General features: G+C 45.5%; 1 long non-coding RNA gene across 1 annotated transcript; it reads left to right on the forward strand.

Moving 5' to 3' along the window:
* Positions 1-8,408: 8,408 nt before the first annotated feature.
* LOC149998844 (uncharacterized) lies at positions 8,409-9,954 on the forward strand. Its single transcript, XR_016514363.1, has 3 exons — positions 8,409-8,595; positions 9,287-9,379; positions 9,538-9,954. It is a non-coding gene; the product is annotated as an uncharacterized LOC149998844 (long non-coding RNA).
* Positions 9,955-21,287: the final 11,333 nt, after the last annotated feature.

Raw genomic sequence — 21,287 nt, forward strand, 5'->3', positions numbered from 1 at the left:
TCTGGAGTCAGAGATCAATGCATTGGCAGGGTTGGTGTTCCACTTGGTCCTCCATGGCTCCCTCCTTGGCTTGCAGATGGCAGCTGTTCCACGGCCTCGTCAGTTCACCCATGACACTGCATGCACCCCTGGAGTCTCTGCCTCTTTAAGGACACCAGATCTGCTGGGTTAGGGCCCCACCCCAATAGTCTCATTTCCACTCTTTCAAGACCTTGTCTCCAAACACGGTTATGTTCTGAAGGATGGGAAATGAGGCCTTTGTCATATGGACTTTGGGGACACAATTCCAACTCAACTGGGCTAAGTCCTCTTCAATGTCAAGGACAGCTAGAAAGACCACCAGAGGTTCCACATCTCCCCACTGAGGCGACAGGCAAGGAGTGGGGTGGGGGGCTGGAGCCCCCTATGAGGACAGGAGCGGGGTGTCCCTTGGCGGCCAGGGGCAAGGCTTGGGGGGGCTGGGTGTGCTGACTGTGTGTGAGCGCAGGTGGTAGGAACCATGCCCAGCTTCCTCTGGTCAGGGCCCCGCTGTTGGAGGCCAGGGCAGGGAGGAGGGAGGGGAGCCCCAGCAGAGTCACAGGGCAGGATGTGAGGGGGGACCACCTGCAGTGGCCGGCTGGTCTCCTGAGTGGGGAACATGGTGCCCTTCCCAGTCTCACCCTCCTAGGGTGAGGGCCCTTTGGGTGTCTGGGGAAGGATGAAGAGTGAAAGCCATATTCAGGGGCCAGTTCAAGCCAAGGGACGTTTGCACTGCCCAGGAAGATCCCTAAAGGGCCCTGGCTTGAGAGGAGGGTCTGGAGAAGCAGGACGTTCTTTGACCTTTAAACCCTACTGACCTCTTCCCTTCTTCCCCATCTCTGGGGCTACACCTCAAGGCAGCCTCCAACAGGATGGTCTGAAGATGCCACCTTTTCCCACATGCTGTGTGTGTGTGTGTGTGTGTGAGAGAGAGAGAGAGAGTGGGAGAGAGAGAGAGAGAGACAAAGGCAGTAAGGGCTGCCGTGGGCAAGCGTTCCAGCTTCCCCCCACCTCACAGTCTCTCAAGGTGGGGCCGCTTTCCAGCACTCCCCAGCTTCAAGCTGTACCTGTATCTCCTCACTGTGTTCTTAACTGTTCAACCATCTGCCAGAGCGCCAGGAGCTGCCTCGGGGCCGCATTCCAAGGCTGCAGCAGCCCACCCGACTGCAGGAGGAGAATTCTGGGAACGCACCTTGAAACTCAGCTGGGAAGAGGGTATGATTTTGCTGTCCTGAGACGGCTGTGCTCTTGCTTGACCATAGTGTTTATGTGAAGAAAAATTATTCTTTAAGAAATGAAGGGTTACCAAAAAAACACCAAACTAATAATAAAAAGGGGAAAAAGGCCAAGAAATAGATTTCTGCAGGATCCAGAGATGACTGTATTGTCACCAATTCTCTCCTGTGTCTTGGGATGAGCTCAGTTTTTCCTTCCCGGGACGGTGCCAAATGTTTTCAGAAGACAAACTCTCTGTGTCATTTTCCACAGCAGTGGCTGGTGTTAGCAACGGGGTCCCAGCATGGCTGAGGGGGGGGGAGGCGGGGTTTGAATGCAAGCAGTGGCAGCATGGGGCTGGAAAACAACACCCCGCCCCCCTTTTAGATGGAGATCTGAGGATCTCTGCAAGTGGGAAACCCTTTGTGTGAGCTTATCTGGAATGTCAGGTGAGGGCTGAGGGGCAGGGAGCACAGGCAAGAGGCTAATTCTGCTCTGGGAGTTTGGGCTACATTCCCCTAAAAATAAAATAAAATAAATAAAATAAAATAAATCTGCTACTGTGTTTCTTGCTAAACAGGCCCACGATCAGGGACACCAGTCACTCTGAGATAACTGTAAGGGAAAGAGCAAGGGGAGTGCGCTGGTCCTGACCTTCCAGACTTCCCCTCGGCAGTGAGCTGACTGCAACGGCCAAATATTTCCCAGAGCGCTCCCCGCCCAGTTTTCCACAGCCCACACCTTCCCCCATGCCCAGGGGCTACTGGGTTGGTGGAGTTCAAAATGTGTTTATGTCTATCAAATAACACATTCTAGTTATAGGAAAATTTAAAACCACACAGAAACGTAAATAAGAGATAAACAATGACCTGTTATTCAATCACCCAGAGGACATCAGTGATATTATGATTTCCTCCTGGTCTTGTTTTTCAATGCATGATTAAAAAAAATTTTTTTAACATAGATATTTATATTATATATGCATATATTATGCTTTATATATGTGTGTACGTATACGTGCATATATAAATTCCTTTTATCTTGGATTTTCCATTTGACATTATATCATGAGCATTTTTTCCATGGGTCGCGTTCTTTTGAGAGAATTCTTCAGACATGCGGAAACCCACCAGGCAGAGCCTGCAGGGACAGGCTGCTTCTGTCTCTGTCTCACTGAGAAAGCACAGGGTGTCTGTAGTCAGGGCCCAGCAGAGGCCTGGACCTTGCCCCAGCCTGCTGCTCCCTTCCAGGGTCGGCGGAGCTGTTTTAAGCGCCTGCCTGTGCCAAGCTTCCTCCCCTGGGACCTGCCGAAGCTTTCCACAGCTTCAGCATCAACGACACTTCTGTCTGCTCCACTTGGGGGAGAGGGCTGGATAGTCTGTTTTTTGTGTCCTGGATGGATGCAGCCCAAATTCGAAGAACGCATGGACTTGCTCAGTTTCCCTAGGTGGCCTGGGTCCAAGAAAAGCTCAGAAACCAAGGAAACCAAAATCCCTGCCTCTGTGGGCAAAATGGACAAGCTGTTTCCTGATCGTGTGTGTGTGTGTGTGTGTGTATGTGTGTGTGTGTGTGTGTGTGTGTGTGGTGAGTCGCAACCTCTGATTTCGTTTCTGTGATAGTAGGAATCCGTTCTGCATAGGACAGCACTGTTTTCTCCCCCTGCCCCCCCCCCCATGCAAATAGAAGATCTAGCCCTTCTTAGCTGACTCAGCTGTAAAAGAGAGTAAGTGTCTTTGAATGAAAATTTTTGCAAACGAATCTAACCCACAGCTGGACCAGAGCTTTGTTAAGATGAGAATAATCAATGGTTAAGAGCTGTAGAGCTTCCTCAGGTGTGAGCTGGGTTACGGGAATGGAAGCCGCCGCAGCATGGGGCTGGAAAACAACAGCCCCACACACACACCTGAGTCACACTCACAGATGCACCAAAAGATGGAGATCTGAGGCTCCCTGCAAGCGGGGAACCCTTTGTGGGAGTTTTTCTGGAGTGTCAGGTGAGGGGTGTGGGGCAGGGAGCAGGCACACCCTCTTTTTCTGTCCTTTGTGATGGTAAGTACTAAGGTTTGCAAAAAACTTTTATCTATTGATTTTAGACAGAGAAAGAGAGAGAGGGAAACAAGGATTTGTTGTTTCACTTACTGATGCATTCTTCGGTTGCTTCTTGTAATGTGCCCTGACCGGCGATCAATCCTACAGAGTTGGTGTATCAGGGATGATGCTCCAACCAACTGATCTACTTGGCCAGGGCTTAACCCCCTTTTAAAAAAATTTTTTTAAAAAAGATTTTATTTATTCATTTTTAGAGAAAGGCAGGAAGGAAGAAAGAGAGGAAGAGAAACACTGATCAGTTGCCTCTCGCACACCCCCAACTGAGGACCTGGTCCGCAACACAGGCATGTGCCGGGACTGGGACTTGAACTGGCAACCTTTTGGTTCACAGGCCGGCGCAGCACTCAATCCTCTGAGCCACACCATCCAGGGCACTTAACCATTTTTAAGTGTACAGTTCTCTATTATTAAGTACATTCACATTGTTGTACAGCCATCACCAACCATCCGCCTCTAGAACTTTTTCATTTCCCCCCAGATGAAAGTCTCTCTGTTCATTGAACAATTAACTCCCCATTCCTCCTCCCTTGGCCTCTGGCAACTATTATTCTACTTTCTGGAAAAGACTTAGTTTAAATATAAATTAGAGTGTATTCCAGGTTATCATTATCATTCATGTTCATTCTTCTTTTTTTTTAACAAATATTTATTAAGTGCCCATGCTGCGAATAGAACACACCTGCCTACATGAACATAAATATTTAAATTGACATAAGCTAGATTAACAGGAGAAAAACAAATGTTTAACTTCATACGTACAGGAGCCTCAGGAAAATATGAAACCCAGGGGCAAGTCAGGCAGTTGCGGCTTATGCGTCATTGGAGCTTAGGAATGGGATAGGGGCCTTGGACTTCAAAGGAGAGGATGATAATTCACAGGATAATCAAAAGAGCAGATCAGATATTCGCCCTGCCATACAGATAGGTCATTCAGATAAGTTACCTCTTACAGGGGTCCGGCATCGCCCTTTCCTTAGCCCAGGGTGGCATACGAGCCTCACTCAGCTGCCCAATGCGTCTTTGGGTCTCATAGTCTTATGAAATCCCTATGTACAGTACATACATAATACATTGGGTTATTGTCTCCTGTTAATCTGTCTCATGTTAATTTATTAGTCCAGCCAGAAGAACAAAGGAAGGAAAAATTATTTTTTTCTTTTTTTTGCTTTTACACTGGTAATAGCTCTCTCTCTGAGTCAGGCCCCCTATCTGAGTTCTTTCTGGTAGTTAAGGACGAGGCAAAAGTTGTTCTTGAGTCTGCTGGGACTGCCCTCAGCTCAAGATAATCCGCAGGCCAAAGTGGCACATTCTAGGGTGGCACATCCTGCTCCCCGTTCACCGTGCTTCAACCGTGAGGTTGAGGACAGGGTGCTTTCCGACTTCCCAACATTCCAGTTGGCCATGCTCAGCCTGTCAGCAGCAGCCCGTCCTCATGGTCAAAAGGCAGACGGTCGAGCAGTTCCAGGCACTGCAGACATGCACGCATCAAGCCGAGAAAGGCATTTCCTCCCATGAGTCTCTGCGTTAGGGGGAAATCTTTCCCAAAGCTTTCCTGTAGATCTTGTTGGCCAGGATCAGGCCGCATGCCCACCCTCCAGCCGTGAGGAGGCTGAGAGGCCAATCGTGACATTTCAGCTTCTACGGAAGACGGGGCTGGGGGTGGGGGTCTGCAGCACAAAGGGCAGTGAGAGGGGGTACTGTTGGGCAGGACCCCTGGGACCTTTTGGCTGGTTGGAGAAGCAGCAAGCAGGCTGGCGTGGGAACATGGGAATCCTGTCGGTTACACGTGTGGACAAAGTGGGGAGAAGGCTGAGAGTCACTGCTTTAGCTTAAAGAAGTTATCATAACTGGGTCCTATGCGCGGTGTGACCAAGTTCAGCCAAAGGCAAGAGTGAGGTCCAACTGTTTTGCAGGGTGCAATCTTCAAACAAATTAGGAATCCAGGTTCCTTAAAACATAAACCATAAACTCAGCAAGTTAAATCGTTGCCTTTTTGTGATGTGTTTTAATGTCCTCACCAGCCTTTTAAATAAAAGGTTATCTGATTGATGGAGCGGGAGCAGTAAAGGACTTTGGGAACTGTGGATGACACATTCTGCAATTAAGGTACAAGTACCAAGCAGCCTTTGTATGTGGAGAGCCAGGGTTGGCAGGCTGTTCCTTCCATCTCAGACTTTGTACCTTCCCTAGGCAAAAGGCGGAAGTGTAGGCGCCCCTAAAGACACTTCCCGCGCATCGTCTGGACACTGTGATTGGGGCTGATGCCAAAATTCCCCAAACAAACCCAAGCCAGACGGGTCACAATTTCACTTACCCTTGGTATGTATGATATCATTTCCCTCCAGTGGACTTAAAAAAAAAAAAAAAAGGAAAAGATTTTATTTATTTATTTTTACAGAGAGGAGAAGGGAGGGAGAAAGAGAGGGAGAGAAACATCAATGTGTGGTTACCTCCTACACGCCCCCAACTGGGGACCTGGCCTGCAAACTAAGCATGTGCCCTGACTGGGAATTGAACAGGCAGCCCTTTGGTTCGCAAGCCAACATTCAATCCAGCGAGCCACACCAGCCAGGGCTTACTTTTTTTTTTTTTTCTTTTTAATAATCAATTGAATGTTTATTCTTCATCATTTAGATCCAGGGATAGGACTGGTGAGTTGACACCCAGCACAAAAATAGAATAGATCAGGTGTCATTAAGTAAAAAATATCACCAAATGGAAAATTTTCACAGCCTTAAAAACCTGGGTTTGTAGGTATAATTTCATTTGCTTTAGTCCTGATGGCCCAGGGGCCCTGTACCTAAATATTTGTTAGGGTGTATTTTATTCAGTTGTACAAAAATTCTCAAAAGGGCAGTCATGGGCTTTCAAGACAGGAATTCTGATTTTTGACTTGACAATGACGAGCTGAAAGTTGGAATGATAGGTGGGTCTATAGTGCGGAAGCCACACAATAGTCTGCACAGTAATTTGGTTGTCTGGCCTAATCTAGATACTAAAATATAGCCTGGAAATACAGATATGTTTTGTAGTTATTGATTTTTATTTTTATTCTTTGTAATTGAAGTTCTATTTATTAAAGATTTACTCTTTAGGTCAGACATTTGCTGACTCAACTTTTTAAAGGAATTCGCAAACATTGCTTTCTTGGCCTCTCCCAGCCAGGTGGGGAAAAGGGACAGAGGCCTGGATAATAGCCTTAATTGTGATGGGGCTGGGAGAACTGAACTTTTATCTTGCCCCACTCCCAAGGCGCCAGACCTTTGTTCGGGAGAGAGAAACTTCCTAGCGACTTGGGCCTGCCAGCAATCATTGTCAATCAGTGGATGGAGGATGCTTTGTCATGCACCTGGGGGCCAGGAAAATGTGCCTGCTCACGTAGCTCGGGCTTAACAGATTACTTCAGGGAAACAGTCAAAGCGGCGTTAATACGAGAAATACATTTCTTAGGTAGTCTGGACAGGAGAGGGTTTGGGAAGAAAATGAATCTCCATCAAGGCAAGATGTCTGGTTTTTACATACTCTAGGAGAAACCAGCTGCAGCTCGGAGCGGACACCCCCCTCCTCAACCATCTTTGAAACCAGAGCTCAGCCTTCCCATCTCCCTGGGAAAGCGGGGAAGTCTTGAGTTCCTGGAGCCCACCAGATGCTCTGCAGAAGCCGCAGTCACTGGGCAGAGGAGAAAGGCCATAAACATCCTTTTGACACCAGAGGCTTGTGAAATTTGCAAGACAGAGGGGGAGAAGGAGGCCGAAAGACTCCATCACTGCTGGGAGCGGGATGATGGATGGGGGAAGGGTTGTGGAAGGAATGGGGTTTTAAGGGAGTGACTTACAAGAAAAGAATTCTCTTTCTACTCTGTCACAGAATACTCTAGATGCTGTTTCTAAATGATCGAAAGAAAAAGATTGAATTATATTCAGGGTTTTTTGTAGGTTTAGTGTCTCTCACATGCAGCAAACAGTTAGGTGTTCACGATTAGGGGATGGAGGTAGAATGAAGGACTGACAATCGGTATAAAGGTTGGTTATAATCTTCTGTCCTCCAGCAAACCTCAGACATACTTGGGTCAGTACAAACCCTAGAAATGCCCGAAGGGAGACGGTGAGAACTGTGCCGAACTGTTACAGGAGCATGAGTAGCAGAGAGAGACATGCCTGCCCTGCTAACTCAGCAGCCCTGGGCCTGCTCTGATAACATTGCCAGCTGCTCCAATATCACAAGAAAACACCATGCTAACACGGGAGGAGAGCAGTCCTTGGAATTCTATGTATCCTTTCCACTATCTGGGAACGAGAGCCTTTGAAACTGTGCTTTCATCCCAAGGCCATAAAGACGGGAAAGGGCCCAGGACCTAAAGAAAGAAGCCCATTGACATTGAGTGTTCACGCCCAGTCTGGGAAAGCTCGCATCACCTTTAGCTGTCAATCAGTATGTAACTTCTTCACCCTCTTCCCCCATCCCGCCTACTATATAAGTCCTCAGAACAAAGGACTAGTTTTCCTGGCGCTCTTGGCTCTCCGGCTCCTGGGCTTTGGCCACCCTTGCGTCTGCTCTCCCATTCACTAATAAGTTTTGCGTGCACGCTAATAAGCTCACTGATCTGTAATTTCCTGCCTTGGTGAGGAGAACCAGGGTTTCTCCACTAACAGAATGAATAGTTGAATCTGCCCGAATAGCTGAGTTAGCCTTCTCCAGGAGGGCTGCTTTTGGTTCTAGACCCTGGGCCCCAGCTGCTCTGAATGTCTTTTTCAAAGGTGAAAAAGATGGAACACGAGGGTGGGAGGGTCCATCCTCACCTCTGAGAGAATAGCGACTACCAAACCGACGAGACCAGGGTAGGTGGCGAGGGTTTCTGCAAAGGACAAAGGCGGGGAAATTGCCCAACATCCTCTCCCTGGCAGATGGGGCCATGGATTCAAGCCCAGGCCAGGCATGTGGGGGTCAGGACCAGCCTTGGGAAAGGATGTGCTTGGTCAGCAGCCATGGGGCAGTGGGAGGAGCGTGAAATCAGGCCCTGAGCAAGGGTGGGTCGGGCCTGCGCTCTGGGTCACTGTGTGCAGGGGTGCTGGTGTTGAGTCCCGGCACAGGGCACCCTAGGAAGCAAGCCTGGACTGAAAACATCAAGTCCAAAGGCAGCATGTGAAGGGCTGGGTTGCCAGTCCTGAACTGGCAAGAAGTGGAGGCTGGGAGGATGAGTTCAGAACTCTTGGAGGAAAATCTACACAGGAAAGAGCTTTTCCGATGAAATGGGTAACACTGTTTAGAATCAGCATGGGGTCTGTGGAAACTAGGACCTGGGGTGGCTCTTAGAAAACCAGAATGGCTGCCTGAGATAATGAGGGGATTTTCTGAGGTGCTTCCCAGGGAGGGGCGGGACAACACAGTCTGTCTGCAGTAGCAACGGACCCCCCTGACCAGGCCCGGTCCTGTTCAGTTCCATATGGCTTCTTGAGGTGTTCTGTGTGGAGCCAGTGATTGGGCTGGTCTCCCTGGTTGTGTGCTCACCCTTGGGTGGGTGCTTTTTGCTGCTGCTGATCCATGAAGGAGGTGGGTGCTGATGCCTGAAGGGGATCTTGGACAAAGGGGCTACCCTCTGCCAGCTCTGGAGAACTCTTAGCTGGCCATTCTCTAAACCAAATACATACTGAGCACTCCTTAGTGTGTAAACAGCTCTTCTGTGAAGGGCTTAAGAAGGGAGCCGCAGCCTTGTCTGGCTCAGTTGTTTCTAAATGGATCAAACCCAAGGCTTTCCTTTTAACCAATTATTTTGTAATGTCCTCTCTATTCTCCTGAAATAAATAAAATTCATCTATAAAATAACCTACTTACATATATTATTCCAAAAACAAAACCAAACCCCACAATAGAAAGCCCCAATATAAAGGAGAAATAAATAAAAAGTGGTTTGTAATAAAATAATAGAAATGAAATGTTTTAATAGGTAAAGGCGTGGGCTTGACTACGTAAGAAGGGGTCAGGAAGTGAACAGGGACTGGTGCTGAGAGAGATCTCGACTCACCATGAATGGGACACGGTAAAGACAGCCTGATGTGGGGGGCGGTGTTACTGACATAAATACCACCAGCAGTGAGGCCGTTAATGACGTTCTTCCCAAAAGAGGACATAACTTTGGGGAGAGTCCTTTGTGATAGTCTGAATGTGACCTTTCTCCTCCCCAACCCCCGCCCACAGAATGTTGAAAATCTAATGCCCAAGGTGCTGGAATCAGAAGGCGGAACCTTTGGGAGCTCGTGAAGGTGCCCTTACAAAAGAGACCCCAGAGAGTTACCTTGCTCCTTCCCCTACGTGAGGATAAACTAGATGTCCGCCATCTGCAACCTGGAAGAGAGTCTTCAGCAGAACCTGACTGTGCAGGCATGTTGATCTTGGACTCCCAGCCTCCAGAACTGTAAGAAATAAATTTCTGTTGTTTCTAAACCACTCAGTTGATGGTATTTTGTTATAGCAGCCTGAAAGGACATGTACAAAACCAAGCCCAATCACCCCTGAATATATATGACAATTGGATCCCTCAAACTTTGATTTTTATAAAAAAAAGTGCTACAATACTTTGTGAGCCCTGGATGGCGTGGCTCAGTGGATTGAGTGCCAGCCTGAGAACCAAAAGGTTGCCGATTCAATTCCTGGTCAGGGCACATCCTTGGGTTGCAGGCCAGGTGCCCAGAGGGGGCATGTGAGAGGCAACTGATCAATGTATCTCTCCCTCCCTTCCCCTCTCTCTGAAAATAAATAAATAAAATATATTTAAAAAAGAAATACTCTGTGGTTATATATGAAGCAGAGTTGGGTTCTAGGCTGAGAAAGAACCAACATAATTAACACCTACATAATAATTTTTTGCCTCTATGAACATCCAGTGGGACATTCAAAATTCCTGCGTTACCATGTGTTCTGTATGAAGTCTAGCATCCCTTGTCTCCAACCGCTAAATAGCCTTCCCCATTGATTGTGAAAATCAAAAACATCCCTAGAGATTTCCAAAGCCTTGTAGGGATCAGTACCATCTCTTAGAGAATCCATGGTCTGTCTACAAATCCCCCCAACACGGGGCAAGGCCAGTTGCCTGAGTCTTTGCTGCCCTTTGGGAAGTGATGCACTGATTGGTACTTCCTTCTTCCCTGCAATGGTTGATTTTATCTGTCAATTTGAGTGGGCCACAGGGTGCCCTGACATTTGGTCAAACTTTAACCTGGGTATGTCTGTGAGGATGTTTGTGGAAATGGAGGTTAACATGCGAATTGGCAGACTGAGCAAAGCAGAATGCCCTCCCTAATGTGAATGGGCCTCATCCAATCAACAGCAAACCCGAAGAGAACAAAAAGGCTGAGTAAGAGGGAAGTTCACCTGCCGCCTTAACTGCTTGAGCTGGAATATTGGTCTTCTCCTGCCTTCAGATTGGAACTTGTACCATCAACTCTCCCAGTTCTCAGGCCTTCAGATGTGGACTGGAATGGTAGCACGGGCTCTCTGGGGTCTCTGGCTTGCCGATTGCAGATCTTGAGACTTCTCAGCCTCCATAATTGTGTGAACCAATTATTTTAAATAAATCTCTTTAATAGATAAACATATATACATGAACAGAAAATTGGATATACGAGGTCTGTCCAGAAAGTATCCAGCCACGCTCTATGAAAAATAGAGGCATTTATTGAAGAAGATACAAGATACAAGAAACATTGTACACAGGACAATGACACCTCAGTCCCCTTCAAAGTAGGCACCTTGGGACCTCACACAGTTCTCCCAACTGCCATCAACTGCCCCATCATACTTTCCTGAATCTCATCGATGGTCTGAAATCTATTCCCTTTCAAAGGTGATTTTAGTTTTGGGAAAAGCCATAAGTCACAGGGCACCAAATCTGGGCTGTAGGGAGGCTGAGTCACCTGGGTGATTTGATGTTTTGCCAAAAAACTCTGCAGGAGACAGACATGTTGCATGAGCCGGTGCGCTGTTGTGATGGAGCTGCCGATCACCAGGTGCCCATAGCTGCGGCCTCTGAATCGTCCCAATAGTTTCCATGGAGGAATGGTCAAGCTTAACGCAACATTTGATGTAGATCTCTAGCTCTACTCACGCAGTCATTCTGAATGCGACAGCCACACAGTACGCATACTCACGCACTGGCATCTACCGCCCCACTGATTAGTACAGTGAAGTCGTCACTGTTCACGCCTGCACATTCCAGTCCCCTCTCCTTGACTGCCAGGTTACATCGATGTCGTGCAAACTCCTCTTGTTATGTTAACAATGGCTGGACTTTTTCCGGACAGACTTCATATGTACACACACACACACACACACACACACACACACACACAAACATGTTCTGTGTCTGAGAACCCTAATACATTCCATAACTCCTCCCCTTCTCTCTCACTGCTTGCACTCCTCTTTAACTCCTTCTCCTCCAAGGCCCCTTCCCTACCATTCTACCTACAGAAATAATCCAGTTTCAGTTCTTTGAACTCTCCTTCTCACGGTGCCTCTGAGTCTTCCGTAGCATAGAAGGCAAAGCCCCACCTTACAACAAACTTGAGTTGTAATCCTGGCTCTTCCATTTATTAGCTGTGTTGACTCGGACATGTGTCTATGAATTGGGCTGGTCATTGATTGCCACTGCGGTTAAGCTGAGTGGAGACTTCACAGCCCCAGGACCCGTGTCACCCTGGAGGCATTCTGAGCCAGCTGTCTCTTCAGCTTCCTGAGAGCAGGACCTGTCCTACATTATACAGTAGTTTCTACCTCCAAGTCTGCATGTTGCCACTTGAGGCACATAGTAGGCACTCAGCATTCGTGTGCCTTGTGTCAGGCATTGTCACAAGCACCAGCTTTGAGACCAGCTGTCCCAGGAACCCGCCTCTCTAGGGTGCAGAAATGAGTGCCTCTGAGGAGAATGCCTGGAGTTTTTAAAGGGCTGGCTCATGGGAGAGTCACCCAATTTGCCTCTAAATCTAATGGTGTGATTAGCTGGGCTCCCAGTCACCACGTCACCCTTGGTTTCTGTCTCCAGTGTCTTGTTTTACTACATTCCTAGTTTTTATGTCTCTGTTGTACCCTGCCTTCCTGGATCCTGACATTTGGTTCCTGATATATCTCTCTGTTTCACTTCTGGCTTTGGCCCTTCTATGCTCTTTGGCCTCAAGCTCCAGCTCTAAATTCCTGGCCTTGGTGTCATCTGCTGATTTCCTCCCCTATTGTTAGGCCCTTGCTAGGTCCTGACAAGCTGCATCACCAGGAAGTATGCAGGGGGCCTTGTTATATGCATTTTGCTGTCTCAGACTTGACCAGTCGGTGACTACAGGTGGGGCCTGTTTAAATGAATGCCCAAATTTCAGTTCCTCTGAGGTCTCCCCTTTTCAGTCTTTTATAGCAGCCTCTCCTACTTTCACAAAATATCTTTAGAAATTATCAGGGTCCTTAGATATTCATAAACCAGGGCTGGTCATTGGTTGCCATTGTGGTATCTAACTTGGACCTAAAGGATCCAAGCCCTGACAGTTGTACACGGCACCGCTCTGTGGGTAATACTTAGTTGCCATTGCTCTGATCACCGCCTAGGTGCTGATGGACTTGGAAACCTGCCATCCGCAATTCCAATAAAACTGGATACCACTGGTGGGTTAAAGAACCAGAAATCCTGTTGCCACCTCAGGAAGCAGAAGGCTGCCATTTTTTTTTTTTTTTTTTCACAAGATGCAGGCTTACTGTCTGAGAGGCCTGCATGACAGGTTCAAGTACCAGCAGTCACATCATACCTGAAAATCACCACTTTTCCCTAATTCTCAGATCCTTTCACTGGCTCTAACTTTCAGAACAATTGTAAAATTCAGGTGCCAAAACCAGGCAATGGAAGAAAGAACAGTCAATGTGTGCTGGGACGAACGAATATCCACATGTAAAATAATTACGTGGAACCCATCTTACACTGCATACAAAAATTAACTCAGAATGGATTATAGATGGAAATGTGAGAGCTAAAATTATAAACCTCTTAGAAGAAAACATAGGAGACTTCTGGTCAAGATGGCGGCATAGGTAAATATGGCTCACCTCCTCACACAACCATATTAAAATTACAACTAAACTATAGAACAACCATCACTCAGAACCATCAGATATCGAGTTGAATGGAAGTCTGACAACTACAGAATTAAAGAAAGCACATCCATCCCAACTGGTGGGAGAGGCAGAGATGCAGAGACTTGGAACGGGCTGGTTCCACATCCACGAGTGGTGGATAAAAATTTGAGAGGGATACCTCGGGAGCGAGGGGGCCCAGCCCCACACCAGGCCCCTAGACCAGGGCCCCAGTGCTAGGAAGATAAGCCCCCATAATATATGGCTGTAAAAACCAGTGGGGATTGAGTCAGTGGAAGAAACTTCTGGAGCCACAAGCAGTTTCTCTGAAAACCCACACACAGACTTCCTCGGACTCACTCCCTCTGAGCTCTAGCCCTGGGGTAGCAGCTTGAAAGGCTCCAGTGGCAGACAGGGAGTGACTGAAGTGTCTGACATCAAGGCAAGAGCTGGGGGACACTATTTGTCCCATCCTGGAGAATGCCCACAACTCCATCCCACCCAGCTTATGGGCACACCCAAGTTGTTAACAGTGACTTTTCCAGATGAAGGGCTGGTTTTGGCTCATGCAGCACAACATGCTAAATCCTCTCAAACAAGCAACAGCCAGCTTCAGTGAGCCCCCAACCCTCATACCTCTTGCTAAGTGGCCCAGCACTAGCAGCAGCCAGGCCTAGACTCTCAGCTTGGCTTCTCCTGGGAATCTCAAGGCCTAGCGCAAGTAGCAGCCACCTCAGATTGCTCTACAGCTCAGGAAGGGTGGCCCTAGGCAGAACACAGGTGGGGGCTGACCTTGGCCTGCACCACCTGGGAAACCATAGAGTCTGTGCACCCAATGGACAGCTACAGAGCACAAGGAGCACCACCAACTGCCCCTGCACAGCTGATCCTCCATGGAGGGTGGGTTGGTGGTCAGTGGTCACAGCCAGTCCTTGCAGCTGACTGGCCTGGGTAAATCCCTCCCATTGACCTGCTAACAGCAACCCAGGCTGAACTACAAGACAAGGGTGCACTCAGCTCACATGGAGGGTGCACCCCAAGTACCCAGCTTGGGTGATAGGGGAGGCTGTGCCACTGGACCTATAGGACACCTACTACATTAGGTCACACAACCAATACAGGAAGTCATAGCAGCTTTACCTAATACATAGAAACAAACCAGGAAGGCTGCCAAAATGAGGAACAGGGAATCATGGCCCAAATGAAAGAACAGATGAAAACTCCGGAGAAAGAACTAAACAAAATGGAGATAAGCAATCTATCAGACGCAGAGTTCAAAGCTCTGGTTACAAGGATGCTCAAGGATCATAGTGTGGACCTCAACAACATAAAAAAAATCCAGTCAGAAATGAAGGATACACTAATGGAAATAAAGAAAACTTACAGGGAAACAACACTAGAGTGGGTGAAGCTGAGAATCAAATCAATGATTTAACATAAGGAAGCAAAACAAAACACAACAAACAAAAAATAAACAATCAGAACAACAAGAAGGAAGAAGAATAAAAAAAACTGAGTAAGCAGCTTCTGGGACAACTTCAAGAGGTCCAACATTCATATCATAGGGGTGCCAGAATGAGAAGAGAAAGAGCAAGAAGTTGGAAATCTATTTGAAAAAATAATGAAAGAAAACTCCCCTAATTTGGTGAAGAACATAGACAAGCAAGTCTAGGAAGTGCAGAGTCCCAAATAAGATGGATGCAAAGAGGCCCACTCAAAGACACAGCATAATTAAAATCCCAAAGGTTAAAGATAAAGAGAGAATCTTAAAAGCACCAAGAGAAAATAAGTTAGTTACCTACAGGGGAGTTCCCATATGACTGTCAGCTGATTTCTCAAAAGAAACTTTGCAGGCTAGAAGGGATTAGCAAGAACTATTCCAAGTCATGAAAAGCAGGGACCTACAGCCAAGATTGCTCTACCCAGCAAAGCTATCATGTAGAATCAAAGGGCAGATAAAGAGACTCCCAGAAGAGAGAGAAAAAAACAAAAACAAATAGCTAAGCAAGTTCATCATCACCAATCCATTATCATATGAAATGTTGAAGGGACTTATTTAATGAAAAGAAGATCAAAACTATGAACAATAAAATGGCAATAAATACATATAACAACAATTGAACCTAAAAATACAAACTAAGCAAACAAGAACAGGGGCAGAATCATGGCATTTTGATGGTTGCCAAATGAGAGGGAGGTGAGAGGGGATGGGTGAAGAGGTGAAGGGGTTAAGAAGTACAGATATGTAGCTACAGAACAGCCAAGAGGATGTAAAGTACAGCATAGGAAATGGAGTAGCCAACGAACTTATACACATGACCCACGGACATGAACAATGTTGGGGGGATTGCCTGAGGGAGAGGGGGTGCTGGTGGAGGGGAAAAAATCAGAATGATGGTAATAGCATAATCAGTATGAAATAATTAACAGAAAAACATAGGAATAAATGTGTAAGACCTTGTGTTAGGTAATGATTTTTTAGACACGACACCAAAAGCACAAACAATAGAAGAATTTATAAATGGGACTTTATCAGAATTTAAAACTTTTATATTTCAAAGGACATCATAAAGCAAGTGAAAAGACAACCCACTGAATGGGCAAAAAATATTATATTATATAACTGATAAGGGACTTACATCCAGAATATATAAAGGACTCTTTATATATAATCCAGTTACAAATGGGCAAAGAATTTCAATAAACATTTCTCAAAGAAGATATACTAAGTCAATAAGCACATCAAATGATGTTCCCTTTTCCTGCCATCTTGGAGCCTGGGGAGCCTGCCAGAAACAGGACTTCTACATGGACAAATACGTCTGGAAGACTGTGGTCTGAGGCCATTTTTGCCGGCTATAAGCATGGTCTCTGGAACCAGAGGGAGCACCCAAGCTCCTCTTAAAGTTGAGGGTGTTGATGCTCAAGACGAAACTGAATTCCATCTAGGCAAGAGATGTGCTTCTGCGTGTACAAAGCAAAGAACAGCACAGTGACTCCTGGGGGCAAACCACACAAAACCAGAGCAATCAGGGCAAAGGTGACTCCTGCTCATGGAAACAGTGACTGGCTCCTGCTGAATTCCAAAGCGACCTTCCTGCTAAGGCCATTGGACACTGAATCTGTGTAATGCTGGGTCCCTCAAGGACTTAAACTTATTGAAAAGTAAGTAAACAGCCCCACTGGTATGGCTCAGTTGGTGGGGGTCCTCTGGCAAAGTGAAGGGCGCATGGCTTGGGTTGCGGGCTCGGTCGCTGGTCAAGATGCAGAGAGGAGCCAGCTGATGAATGTTTCTCTCTCACATTGATGTTTCTCTTCCTCCTTTTCTCCCTCTCTTACCTCTCCCTAAAATAAGTAAGTTAATGACTTTTTTTTTTTTAAGTAAAAGAATAAAAAAGATGTTCAACATCACTAGTCATTAGGGAAGTGCAAATTAAAACCAAAATGAGTTTCCAGTTTAACCTACAAGGATGGCTAGAATAGAAAGTGCCGGTGAAGATGTAAGGAGAGTGGAGCCTTCGTTCACTGCTGGTGGGAATGTAAAATGGTGCAATCGCTGTGGAATACAGTCTGGCAATTTCTCAAAATGTTCCCACATGACTCAGCAATTCCACCCCTAGAGAAATGAAAATTACGTCCACACAAAGACTTGCACAGAACGTTTATAGCAGCACTGCTCACAGTAGTCAGAAAGCAGAAACAACTCAACTGCGTATCAACGGGTGAATGGGTAAATAAAATGTGTTATATCCATACGATGTAATGTTAATCACTAACAAAAATGAATGAAGGACAGCCCTGGCTGGTGCGGCTCAGTGGATTGAATATCAGCCTGCAAACCAAGGGGTTGCTGGTTTGATTCCCTGTTGGGGCACATGCCTGGGTGTGGGCCTGGTCCCCAGTTGGGGGTGCATGAGAGGCAACCACACATGGATGTTTTTCTCCCTCTCTTTCTCCCTCCCTTCCTTTTTAAGATTAAATAAATAAAATCTTTTTTAAAAAAATGAATGAAGTACTGGTATATGCTACAACATGAATGAACCTCCAAACATCAGGCTAAGTTGAAAGAAGCCAGTCATGAAAGAAAGACCACATACTATATGATCCCATATAGAAACATCTATAAAAGGCAAATCTCTAGAGACAGAGAGTAGTTTAGCAGTTGCCAGAGGCTGGGGGCAGGACAGAGAGTGACTTTAAGTGGGTACAAAGTTTCTTTGTGAAGTGATGAAATATTCTAAAATTAGATAGTGGTGATGGTTATGCAGCTCTGTGAATGTACTAAAGACCATTAAATTATACACTTTTTTTTTTCCTTTTATTTTTTAGTTTTTCAATTACAGTTGTCCCATTTTTCCCCCCATTGCTCCCCCCTCCCAAATTGTACACTTTAAATGGGTGAATATTATGGTATGTAAATTATATCTCATTAAACTTTGTTTTGTTAAGAAGTAAGTTTGATTTGCTCGGGGACATTTGTCTCTGAGATAAAGGAAATAAAACTTCTTTCCACTAAAAAAAAACTCATTAGGTACTTCAGGTGCAGTTCCTGGGGCCTATGAGCTCTGCAAGAGCCTACAAAAAGATCTCAGATGGGGGAAAAGGGGACAACTGTAATTGAAAAACCAAAATAAAAAAAAAAAAAAAAAAAAAAAAAAAGATCTCAGGTGCCCCCCAAACTGTATTGACTTTAAACTGTAGAAATGTATTCAAAATAATGCTGATAAAATGTCAACTAACCAAAAACCAATTGACATAAAACCAATATAAATACATATAAATTAATGTAATACGGCATGTGGGTGTATTTTACATGTGACACGCTGTTAGGTGATGCCTCCAAAAGTAGGGTGCTGAGACTACGGAGGTCTTGGGATGGGCAGGCTGCCTCACCCAGCCAATTCTTTCTTTCCTTAAAGTGAGACCTTTCTTAAGGCGTCTGTAGTCCTGCCTCTGTCCAGGCACCCAAGTTCCTCAGACACATCAAAGATAGAAGACAGGGTTCACGTGGTTGCCTCTCAGAAAGCTCCTTATCTTACATAGAGGTCAATGTTGCAAAATATTTTTATGAGAGAGCAATGTGGGTTCCCTCATTGCACTCAACAGAGTCCCCACTCCTACCAAACAAAGCACCTGGTTCTTAAAAAAAAAAAAAAGGAATGATATACTTTCCAACATATACCAGTCTTTTTCATTTGAGGAATAAATTTTATTGCAATATTTTCCCAGTTTTATACCTCCTCTTTAAAAAATTTTTCCATTTTATTTATTTATTTATTTGTTTGTTTGGATGTGGTATAGTGACAAAGTGCCACCAGGTGTCCTAACACTTTTATTTTATTCCCATTCTCTCACCCCACTTCCTTTGGCAACCATCAGGTCGTTTTCTTTATCTGTGGTTCTGTATCTATTTTTATTCATTTGTCTTTTTTTTTTTTGATTCCTCACATAAGTAGAATCAAAGCACCTGTTTGTAAACCACCTGGGGCGGCCCTTCCCATGTTATAGAGGACATGTCTGTTCAGACGTGTGTGTGTGTGTGCTGTGTGTAAGTATCTTGGAGCTGTCTCCTTTGCTTTATTTATTTATTTATTTTTTAAGTGAGGTAGAAACAGATGGAGAAAAACACCCATGTGAGAAACATTGGTCAGTTGCCTCTCGTACGCGCCCCAAACAGGGACCAAACTCGCAACCCAGGCACGTGCCCAGACCAGGAATTGAACGGGTGACCTTTTGGTTTGCGGGACGTCACCCAAACAACTGAGCCACGCGGGTCAGCGCTGCCTCATTTGCTTTTGAATCTCAGAGTCCAACGTAATGCCAGACATGCTCTGGGCTCAAAAAGGAGATTTCTCAATATGTAAATTATTTTTATTCATAGTGTTCATGGAAACAATCCCCATGTGCTTTCATGTTCTAAATTGCAGTCCTCACGTGTCAATAAGGTGGTTTAACAAGTAAATAAATAAAGTTAAAAATAAATAAATTTCAGCCCTCCTTGGAAAATAACATACAAAAGAATGTGTTATAATATCACTGCTGGGCAACCATCGTAGTAATAATTAATTTATGCAAAAATCATCAATAGATGATAAAATCAGTGGGTGAAAGTTGAAGGATTAACAGGATAGTGCGCAGTCTCAAAATATCTCTCCCCAAGATATTTAGTAATTGTACAAAGAGCAAATAGTAACTTTGGGTGGAGAAGCCTGGCGGACACCATTCTGACCAATGATCAAAGTTAACATCACAAGTAATGAGACCAAATTGCTACCATCTGCCTTCTGATATGATGTGCTGAGAATAACAAACACGCAAACTGAATCTAATCATGAGAAAAGCATCTGATGTAGCCAAAGTGAGGGACATTTTATAATATAACCTACTTCTCAAAAATGTCAAGGCTATGAAAGACCGGGCAAGACAGATCATTTTTCCAGATTGAAGAAGGCTAGAAAGACACAGCAAAAGACTGTCATAAAGGACATCATTGGGGGCAACTGCCACAACCCGAAACCACTCTATAGGTTAGCTAATGGTAGTGTATGAAGGTTTTGTATTTTATTATTCTATTCTATTTTACTTTATTTAATTTTAATTTTATTTTTAAGGAGAGGGGAAAGGAGGAGCTGTTCAAGCTCTAGGTAGCACATTCATATTTTTCTAATCAGTAAGAACTAGGAAGGAGCAAAGAAGGGTACCCCATGCCCATTTTAAGGATATTTTCTGAACACTGCACACAACAGTTCTGGTTATATCTCTTTGCTCCAGGGCAACTTCCCACTGCGTGAGAGGCTGTCATTTGCAGTCTGGGCAGCCTTATTCCATCCAAAAATCAAGGAGGAAGAGACTGGATATTGGGGTGTGTCACAAGCCCATATTTCAAAGCAAGGTAAAAATAATCAATAAGAAAAGTTTTGCAACTGTGACTCAAGTGACAATATTGGGACTGCTTGGTGGCACAAAATATTAAATTGCAGGTAGGTGGCTTAGCACACGGAAGTGGAAGAACAACCCTGAGAATGCTCTAGAAAGTAGGATGAAACACAGTGAAGACCATTGCTTAAGAGCTGTGGTATAAGTGAGTATGACCCCAAATGAACAGTGAGAGAGGGAAGAGGAGGAAGTCAGGAGACAGGGAAGGAAGGGTTAGCGGGGCCCAGCAAGGGAGAGATCAGGAATAACAGGATGGTCAAGTTCAGCAGCTCCAGCCTGTCTGGGGCTGGCTCTCAGGTCCCTGGGGCTGTGGCTTCTTACTTATCTGTAAGGGGAGTTCTGGGAAGGGCAGCTTTATCTGATGCAAGTGCTGGAGATTCTCTGACTTCAAGTAAAGCCTTTCTATAACTAAATAAGGTGAGTGAACGTGGTACAAGGGCCAGAAAAAAAATTAGGCTATCCTGAAAAGAAACCCAGCTGCGGACAAGGAGGAATAACTCCTCCTAAATCACCCCACAGCGTTGTGGCTGTCTTCTGGGACACCGTGGCTGACTATGATTGGAGGGCCCATTGTTGCGGCTCTGAGGAGGTCTGCTGAGCACCATAAAGCTGCTCATAAGGCTTTTGAGTCAAGAGATTTATTTTTTTAGGCCTCTTGTTAAAAAAGAACTGCCTTACACCCAATAGACATTTGCTTCTTTGCTTGTGAGGAGAATCAAAAAGGACAGTGACCTTTCAGCCAAGCCTTTGGGGTAAAAAGATGTGCTTAGGTAATACTGCACACTTGAAGTTTCGTCGGGGATGGGCAAGTTTGTTCACAGGCACTTCATTTATAGTAAAATGTTTACATGACAGCATCCTAGAACTGGAAGAGACCTTTCTCTTCGGGTATAAATATTTCTACA

Source organism: Furipterus horrens, unplaced genomic scaffold (assembly GCF_987537825.1).
Source record: "Furipterus horrens unplaced genomic scaffold, mFurHor1.1.pri manual_scaffold_11, whole genome shotgun sequence".
Classification (NCBI taxonomy): Eukaryota; Metazoa; Chordata; class Mammalia; order Chiroptera; family Furipteridae; genus Furipterus; species Furipterus horrens.